General features: G+C 40.7%; 1 non-coding gene across 1 annotated transcript; it reads left to right on the forward strand.

Moving 5' to 3' along the window:
• The first annotated feature begins 6,533 nt into the window (after positions 1-6,533).
• Positions 6,534-6,640, forward strand: LOC144250529 (U6 spliceosomal RNA). The gene has a single exon (XR_013342503.1). It is a non-coding gene; the product is annotated as a U6 spliceosomal RNA (small nuclear RNA).
• Positions 6,641-10,504: the final 3,864 nt, after the last annotated feature.

Raw genomic sequence — 10,504 nt, forward strand, 5'->3', positions numbered from 1 at the left:
GGCATGAGGATCGCAAGTTTGAGACTAGCCTCAGCAACTTAGAAAGGCCCTAAGCAGTTCAGAGAGACCCGCTTATCTCAAAATAAAAAAGGCTGGGGATGTGGCTTGGTGGTTAAGCAACGCTGGGTTCAATCTCCAGTGCAAAAAAGGACAAAAAAAGAATGATAATGCTAAAACAATATATTCCCCTTTGGCTTCATTCCATCCCACGTCACAGTGGAATTTTCCAGAAGCTGTGTGAGAGGTCATGAACAGAGCCAGCGCCACATGGAAGGGGTGGGCAAGACTATGAGCAATGCCAGGCCCCTCACCAACCCACTTCATCTGGAAAACACGTTTATTTTCATTAAACAATACGCCATGGGGCTTAGGTTGTGGCTCAGAGGTAGAGCATTCGCTTAGCATGCGTGAGGCACTGGGTTCGATCCTCAGCACCACATAAAGTAAAATCAAGACATTGTGTCCACCTATAATGGAAAAATACAATATTAAACAAAAATACGCCATGTAGGTAGGCATGGTGGCTCACGTCTGTAATCCCAGCGACCAGAGAGGCTGAGGCAGGAGAATTGTGAGTTCAAGGTTAGCCTCAGCAATTTAGTGAGACACTGCCTCAAAATAAAAAGGGTGGGTATGTAATTCAATGATAGAATGAATGCCACAGGGTTCAATCCCAAGGAAAAGAACAGTATTGTTCTCATCTTTTTTAAAAAAGAAAGAATATATATATTATATTCAGATGTGGTGCTGAGGATCAAACCCAGGGATTCGCACGTGCTACACGAGCGCTGTACTGCTGAGCCCTAGTCCCAGCTTCTGTTCTCATCTTCGTGGTTGGGGTGTGTTTCTGTGAGTGTGTCCTGAGGAATGGAAGCACGGGTGGTGTAGTAGGCATCCAGCCTTTGAAAATACTGCTAACCCAGTTTCTGTGGAATCTAGAGCGAAGGAATCGAGTCCTGTGCACTGCCCGGCAGTGTGTGAGAGTTCTATTGCGCACGTCCCTGTCAACACATGGCACTGTCAGTCTTTCTTTTAGCCATCCAGGGAGAACATGGACATATTGTGAGCTTTCTTGAATTTTTACTTTTTGGTGCTGAGGATCAAGCTTGCTAAAAACGTGACCTACCGTGGAGCTACACCTCCAGCACCTCAAGGTGACATTTTAGTTTTCCTGGTGAGGAAAACAGTTGATAGACTGCTTGCAATTGTCACTTTGGCTATTTTTTTGGCGCTGTGGACTGAACCCCAAGGAGCTTAACCACTAAGCCCGTTCCCCAGCCCTTTGTTATATTTTATTTAGAGACAGGTTCTCACTGAGTTGCTTAGGGCCTCGCTAAGTTGCTGAGGCTGTCTTTGAACCTGTGATCTCCTGCCTCAGCCTCCTGATCTGCTGGGTTGACAGGTGTGCACCACAGCGGCCAGCTATAATCACTTTTGAAATGCCTTCTTAGGTTTTCTGCAACCTGGTTAAAAGTCAAGGCAACGATGTTTCACGTTTCCCAAGGGTGGAGCAAGGGGCATCTGAGTCCCTGCCCAGGACACCAACCTGTGAGGTCTGGGACTGGTTCCCTGAGCTCCTGGTGCTCCGTGCTCCATGGCCTCAGTTCCCACTTGAGCAGCTGCTCTCCCGCCCTCCTTCTCTGCTCTTCCATCTGGGGAATGAGCTGCATCTGAAGATGAACCCATTCTTTTTTTTAATTTTTAAAATTAATCAATTAATTAGTTCTAATTTGTTATACCTGACAGGAGAATGCAGTTCAGTTCACAGTACACACATAGATCCCAATTCTCACTTGACTGGTTGTACACAATGTAGAGCCACACCATTCGTGTCTTCATATGTGTACTTGGGGTCAGGATGTCCATCTCATTCCACCATCTTTCCTACCCCCTTCCCGCGGCTCTCTCCCTCCCCTTTGCTCTATCCAAATTTCCTCCATTCCTCCCATGCTCCCCCCACCCCTATTACAAATCAGCATCCACTTATCAGAGAGAACATTTGGCCTTTGGTTTTTGGGGATTAGCTTACTTTAGTTGGTATGATATTCTCCAACTCCATGCACTTACCTGGAGATGCCATGATTTTATTCTCTTTTAATGCTGAGTAATATTCCATTGTGTATAAGTACCACAGCTTCTTTATCTTTTCATCTAGTGAAGGGCATCTAGGTTGCTTCCACAGTTTAGCTATTGTGGATTGTGCTGCTGTAAACATTGATGTGGCTGTGTCCCTGTAGTATGCTGTTTTTAAGTCCTTTGGGTATGAACCCAGGAGTGGGATAGCTGGGTCAAATGGTGGTTCCATTCCAGGTTTTTTTTTTTTTTTTTTTTTAAAGAAAGAGTGAGAGAGTGAGAAAGAGGGAGAGAGAGAGAACTTTAATATTTATTTTTCAGTATTTGGCGGACACAGCATCTTTGTCTGTATGTGGTGCTGAGGATCGAACCCGGGTCGCGCGCATGCCAGGCAAGCGCGTTACCACTTGAGCCACATCCCCAGCCCCATTCCAGGTTTTTTAAGGAATCTCCACACCACTCTCCAGATTGGTTGCACCAATTTGCAGTCCCACCAGCAATGTATGAGTGTGCCTTTTCCCCATATCTTCACCAAAATTTAGTGTTGTCTGGATTCTTAATAACTGTCATTCTGACTGGAGTGAGATGAAATCTTACAGTAGTTTTGATTTGCATTTTTCTATTGCTAGAGATGTTGAGCACTTTTTCACGTACTTGTTGATTGATTGTATATCCTCTTCTGAGAAGTGTCTGTTATTGATTGGGCTATTTGTTTTTTAATTTTTTTGTAGTTGTATATGGTTAGAATGCCTTTATTTTATTTGTTAATTTTTATGTGATGCTGAGATTTGAACCTAGTGCAAAGTAGGCAAGGTAGGAAAGCACTCTGCCACTGAGCTACAGCCCCAGCCCAGGTTATTTAATTTTTGGTGTTAAGTTTTTTGAGATATATATATATATATATATATATATATATATCCTAGAGATTAGTGCTCTGATTTGCATGTGGTAAAAATTTTTCCCATTCCGTAGGCTCTCTGTTCACCTCATTGATTGTTTCTTTTGCTGAGAAGAAGCTTCTCAATTTGAATCCATCCCATTTATTGAGTCTTATTTTCATTTCTTGTGCTTTAGGGGTCTTGTTAAGGAAGTCGGGGCCTAATCCAATATGATGTAGATTAGGGCCTACTTTTTCTTGTATTAGTTGCAGGGTCTCTGGTTTAATTCCTAGGTCCTTGATCCACTTTGAGTAGAGTTTTGTGCGAGGTGAGAGATGGGGGTTTAATTTCATTTTGCTGCATATGGATTTCCAACTCTCCCAGCACCATGTGTTGAAGAGCCTATCTTTTCTCCAATAGATGTTTTTGGTGCCTTTGCCGGGTAGGGGGTAGGAGATGACTGTATTTATGTGGGTTTGAAGATGATGTCATTTTTAAAAAAATTTTTTTTTAGTTGCAGATGGACACAATACCTTTATTTTGTTTATTTTAAAAATATATTCTAGTTATAGATGGATGCAATATCTTCATTTTGTGTGTTTACTTTTCTGCGGTGCTGAGGATGGAACCCAGCTCTCTACCACTGAGCCACAACCTCCGTCCCTGAAGACGAGGCCATTCTACTGCTGGGGAGTGGAGCCTCCTGGGGAACAGCCCACCCAGGGCCAGGCAACTCAGACCCTAAGGTGCTGTGCGGACTCCCGGCGGCTCAGACACTGCACTGAGGGCCTCCGGAACAAGATCTCAGGGAGCAAGAGTCCAGTGGAAGCTTCCCACCATGTGGGTCCCCGTGTCATCCCCTCTTACAAAGGAGCCCCACTGAGCAGGCCAGTGGCAGACACAGAGCTGAGCTGGCCACTGCCCCTGGGCCTGGGCTGTCCAGACCTCCAAGCAACAGGGCTTTTAGAACAACCTCCACAATCTCCCAGGCGCAGAGGCCCATTTCTCAAGTGAGGAGAGGGGTTGAGAGGTCTGTCGGTGCTGAGGGCCATTGCCAAGTAGGAATGACACATTGAAATTTCCTTGCCAGCGTACCCCATGTTAAATTTGCTGTGTCATTGCATGTGTCTTTGAGAAAGGTGACCCCGCTCAAGGACCAGGGTGGATCCAGGTTTAAGGTGTATCCTGCAGGTTTGAGGAAGTATCTGGTTAAGATAATTTGGGTTTAAGGAGTTCCCGGTTTAAGACAATCTGGGTTTAGGGAAGTTCGAGGCTTAAGGTTATTCCTGCTGGGAGTAGGGCATTCCTGCTGCCTGAGTTCCGTTGAGTTCTCCTGGAATTGAGAAAGTATATTTGGGACGTGAATTGTGCGGCGGGCAGAACGGGGATTTCCCCAGAACGTGTTTGTAGAGGCCGGTGTGAGTTCGGGAATAAAGAATTGCTGTTTGAATCTACAAAGCTGTGAGTGGCTCGTGATTCTGTGCCCAGCCAAGACTGTGGCATGTCGGTTCCCAGGGTCACATAAGGGATGTGTGGCAAAACCAGGTCTCGAAACTTCTGAGCCCCCAGACCTGTGTCTCTGCCTGCTGCCTGCATACCTTCCATTCACGTTGGCTGAGCCTTTACCATGTGTCTGGGCTGTCCCAGGCACTGGGAATCCAGTGGAGGATAAAACAGGTACCTGTCCTGGCAAAAGCAGAAAAAAAGAAGGTGCCAAGCTGGGTCGGGTGGCCCATATTGTCATCCCAGTGACTTGGGAGGCTGAAGCAGGAGGATCAAAAATTTGAGGCCAGCCTTAGCATCTTAGTGAAAGCCTCTCTTAAAATAAGAAAAGGACTGGGGATGAGGCTTAGTGGTTAAGTGCCTGGGTTAAATCTCAAGTAAAAAGAGAAAAAAAATTCAATTGAGCATAAAGTTTCTGAAGCGCCTTCTCAGACCAGACCAGATTTTTTAAAATCCGTACACAGAATCACACTGTCTTGATGACTCTAGCATCACAGGATGTCTGAGGTAGTGCAAGTTGTCCAGATTCTTTCTTCCCCCTGAAAGGGTAAAGTTTCTAAGCTGGAAAGCTTGAATGTAAAAGATTAGGTATTATTAAGTTCCTCTGTTACACCCAGATTCCTGAGACAGTTAAGACAACACCCTACTGGCCATTTAGCCTAGGGCCCTGTGCAGTTCCTCACAGGGCCTGGACCAATCAGTTTGAATGTGTAACCCGCTTACGAATGACCAATCAACCCCCGCCCAATCTGTTCCCACCAATGAATGTGCCAATCACGTCTCAGAGTTGTTGTTCAATTTCCCCGCGCCTCATGATGATTTGTTCTGATGTATGCAAAGCCTCCCGCCCTCCCCAAAAAGTGTACTTAAGCTCTGCTTGAACCTCAGCTCGGGGCTCTGAGCTGCGCTCCCTTCTTGAGTGGGCACAGAGTCCCAGCGCGCTGGAATGGATCCCCAATAAATCCCCTTTTGCCAATTGCATGGAGTAAAGTCTCTTGTGTGGTCTCTCCCTCCAACGTTCCGCCGGACCCCCCCTTATACCCCAAGACTTCTTTTCTATGTGTGTGCTGAGGACTGAACCCAGGGACACTTTGCCACTGGGCCACATCCCCAGCTCTTTGAATTTTTCATTCTGAGACAGGGTCTTGCTAAGAGCGCAGGGTCTTGCAGTAGAGCGCTCACCTAGCCTGTGCGAGGCCCTGGGTTCAATCCTCAGTACCACATAAAAATAAATGAGTAAAATAAAGGTATTGTGTCCTACTACAACAAAAAATAAATAAATATTAAAAAAAGAAAGAAAGAATGAGCTGGGAATGTAGCTCAGTGGTTAAGTGCCTGAGTTCAATCCCTGGTACCAAAAAACACAAAGTAGAAAAAAAAAAAGATAAGTATAAAGAGTGAGAATAGCTGCGACAGAACTGAATTCTACTGTTACACCCAACAAAATCAGGGAGACTTCAGTAATCACAGGAAAAAGATAACATCAATGGAGGAACCCAATTGTTATCCTAATAACATATACTGGATTGTACCACTGATTTGTCTTTTGACAGAATATGCATTACCAATTATGTACCTCAGCAACAAATACTTTAATGTAAATTCCCCTAAGAATAAAAATACTTCCCAGTTTACATGAATGTAAAGAATAGAGAAAAACATAAATTATTCCATACAACAATACCCAGATACATTCAGAAGATAACAAATGTCAAAATATAAGTGGTTTTGTCACTTCAAAATGTCTGTGTCATAAAGGGAATGTGTTAGATTAAGGAGAATTTTGTCACTGCAGTAACCAGGTGAAATAAACAATCTTGCATTGGGATGCTGATTTGAACAAACTAAACTGGGCCAAAAGGGGTAATGCAAGGACAGTTTGGGTTTTGAAGATGCAGTAAAATTAAAATACATTAGAAAGAGAAATAGAAAAATCAGTGACAAAGACAGATTATAAAATAGTTGAGAAAACAGTGAAACTTTGGTCAAAAGAAAAACAAGAATATCTATGTTTCTATGTACTAAGGCATTACAAGTTGTAGGGATTTGAGATTTTAATTTTTAAAAAATATTTTACTTGTGCTCACTTTGGCAACACATATACTAAAATTGGAATGATACATAAAAGATTAGCATGGCCCCTGAGCAAGGGTGACACACAAATTCATGAAGCATTCCGTATTTTTATACATAAGCCATCATAAAAATAAACCATCATAAAAATATTTTACTTCTTTTTTTCTTTTTTAAAATTATTTTCTTTCTTTTTTAAAAAAATATTTTTTAGTTGTAGTTGGACACAATACTTTTATTTTATTTATTTTTATGTGGTGCTGAGGATCGAACCTAGTGCCTCACACATACTGGGCAAGTGCTCCACCACTGAACCACAACCCCAGCTCCATACTTACCTCTATTTTCTAATGAACTTTAACACACATAAAGGATTTCTTAATCAGGGTTATTAATTTTATATTCATTTAGTAAAATGGCATGAAATAAAGAAACCAAATCATCAATACAATCCAAAGTCTGAGTAGAACATTTGATCAACAATGATCTAGAAGTTCATCAGTATAATCCAAATATTACAAAATTCAATTACTTTCCACTTATACTATAACTGCTTATAAAAATTGACAATGTACACTTGTACATTGCTGGTGGGACTGCAAATTGGTGTGGTCAATTTGGAAAGCAGTATGGAGATTCCTGGGAAAGCTGGGAATGGAACCACCATTTGACCCAGCTATTGCCCTTCTCGGACTATTCCCTGAAGACCTTAAAAGAGCATACTACAGGGATACTGCCACATTGATGTTCATAGCAGCACAATTCACAATAGCTAGATTGTGGAACCAACCCAGATGCCCTTCAATAGATGAATAGACAAAAAAATGTGGCATTTATACACAATGGAGTATTATACAGCACTAAAAAATGACAAAATCATGGAATTTGCAGGGAAATGGATGGCATTAGAGCAGATATGCTAAGTGAAGCTAGCCAATCCCTAAAAAACAAATGCCAAATGTCATCTTTGATATAAGGAGAGCAACTAAGAACAGAATAGGGAGGAAGAGCATGAGAAGAAGATCACCATTAAACAGGGTGGAGAGGGGGGAGGGAAAGAGAGAGAGAAGGGATATTGCATGGTAAAGGAAGGAGACCCTCATTGTTATACAAAATTACATATAAGAGAAAGTGAGGGGAAAGGGGAAAAAAACAAGAGACAGAAATCAATTACAGTAGATGGGGTAGAGAGAGAAGATGGGAGGAGAGGGGAGGGGAGGGGAGGGGGGATAGTAGAGGATAGGAAAGGCAGCAGAATACAACAGACACTAGTATGGCAGTATATAAAAAAGTGGATGTGTAACCGATGTGATTCTGCAATCTGTATATGGGGTAAAAATGGGAGTTCATAATCTGCTTGAGTCAAATGTATGAAATATGATATGTCAAGAGCTTTGTGATGTTTTGAACAACTAATAATAGAAAAAAAAACAAAGTCTTTTAGGAATAATGGATTTGTTCATCTTGATTGTGGTGATGGCTTCATGGGCACACAACATTTCAAAATGTACCATCAAAGTTACACTTAATTTAAATATGTGCAACATATTACATGTCCATAAACGTGTTATAGTTTTAAATATATATAGTTATAATTGACAAATGTAAATGGACTCACAAAGTTGCAAGGTTCTTATATTTTATGTGCAATATTAATTCTAAGTGGACTGTGAATAGTTAATATATATTTTTTTAAAAAGAGAGAGAGAGAGAATTTTTTTTAATATTTATTTTTTAGTTTTCGGCGGACACAAGATCTTTATTTGTATGTGGTGCTGAGGATCAAACCCGGGCTGCACGCATGCCAGGCGATCACGCTACCACTTAAGCCACATCCCTAGCCCCTTAATATATATTTTAATACACAAAGATCACTAAAAATATGCAAAAAGTATAGCCAAAAAGCAAGTTAAAGTGAAATTTTAAATATTTAATTCAAAAGAAACAAAGGAAGAACCAGAGGAACAATGAACAGATGTTAAAAAAAAAAAAAAGACAAAATGGGGGGGGGATAAGCACCCATAATCTCAAATACTCAGAAAGTCAAGGCTAGAGGATCGAAAGTTCAAGGCTAGGCTTAGCAACTTAGCAAAATCCCATTTCAAAATAAAAATAAAAATGGTGGGGGTGTAGTTCAGTGTCAGAGTGCCCTTGGGTTCAATTCTCAGCAACTGCCTCCCACCAAAAAAAAATTACAGTAAGTGTAAATATACTAAACACTTGAACTGAAGGCAGAGGTTGTCATGAAGATACAAGGTATGACTAAAACTAAGAAATGCCATCAATCTTCTGTCTTTACGGTAAATGTTACCATAAGAAGTTCTAAATTTTTTTATTAATGTATTATACATAATAATAGAATTCATTATGCCATATGTATACATGCATATAACATAATTTGATCAATCTTATTCCTCTAAAATAGTTTTTAATGGCTATATCGTGTTCCAACTTCCTGTTTTGGTAGAATTAATACTTTGTAGCTATTTAGATTTATATATATTAGGTTCTGACAACACTTTTCAATTCTTGGTTTCTTTCAACTTATGATTTTATTGACTTTTCATTGTCATCATAAATCTCTCACTGAACACTTTCCTAGTTGCTAAGTTAAAAGATAATAATGTAGGATGATCCAGAATTATATCGGAGTTATTTAATGTCAGTAAATCCTAGTCAGAAATAAAATAACCATGACACTCATCATTAAGGGATCCTTACCAAGAAACATATAGATGTGGTGACTATGTATACGTATATAAGTGCCACAGAATCATTATACTTATGTAGACAGATCTGGGGACAGAACCCAGAGCCTCATGCATTCTAAGTACATGCTCGACCACTGAGGCACACTCCCAGCCCCATGTTCCCTATATTTTGAAAGTCCTATGCTTACTGCTCTGCAATTCTAAAAGCCTCACAAAGCAATAGATCTTGACCTACATTAAGATCAGGACCATTCATTACCAGGCTTTATCATATGTACCTAGAATAACTCATACATGTAGAGAATTTTGAAGTCTTCCCCTATTTGGCCAAATGGGATCCTCTTTTCCAATCCATCCAAGGACAGGGAAGTTCAAGTCTTTTCTTTCTGGGACTTGACTTCTTCACTGTTCTATCAGTGATCTTAATATGTGATTTGGTACATAAGAGATAATGAATAATCCAGTCAAATATATAAACACTGGTTAGAGAAGAGTGGGCCACAAAGGGTACCTAGGTTATTTGGATCCACTGTTCACTGGTAAAGGAGGAACAGGTGAATTGATAATTAAATGGGTACAGGTAGAACTTTTCAAAATAATTAATGAAAAGATTTTACATAACATATTTCATGGAGAAGGAAACACCAACTTACACATGCCATGGTTTCTCATTGAAACTAGTAAGTCCTCCTGAAGTTCCTCTGTGGGAAAACAAACAGCATCCAGAGCTGTGAACCAAAGAGGACACCAAGAAAATAGACACAGTTAGTGTTACTACCTAGAAAATTAAATGTTTTGCTGTTCATTCCAGTTTGAAAACAACTACACACCATAAACACATAATTTGAAAGGATTAGAAGAGTTTTAGTTAAATCTAAATTCTTCCCTAATCCCCAGGAAAACTAGTAGGCAATTTTCTAGAGTCCTTCCTTTGGGGGAACCTGCTTTATACCTGAGATTAGGCTGCTCAGTCTTATCCTGAACAGATCCTCCTCCTTTCATTCATACTTTGCAGGGCTGAAAAGGAGCCACACCATCCAAACCACATCTTACTTTATGGCCTTGACTTCAGGTGAGGTTGAACAAGGTTGCAGAATAGAAAGGACACAAAATCGTTCAGGCAGTGTTCCACATTCTACTTCTGGAAGAAATGTTTAATAAATTATAAAATATTCATGTAAGAAGTGTTAGGCAGGGAAAATATTAAGGACCACGGAAATATTCTAGGAATACTGTCAGTGGGAAAATGAGGTTACAAAACTACAT

The sequence above is a fragment of the Urocitellus parryii genome, chromosome 15 (genome assembly GCF_045843805.1).
Source record: "Urocitellus parryii isolate mUroPar1 chromosome 15, mUroPar1.hap1, whole genome shotgun sequence".
Lineage (NCBI taxonomy): Eukaryota > Metazoa > Chordata > Mammalia > Rodentia > Sciuridae > Urocitellus > Urocitellus parryii.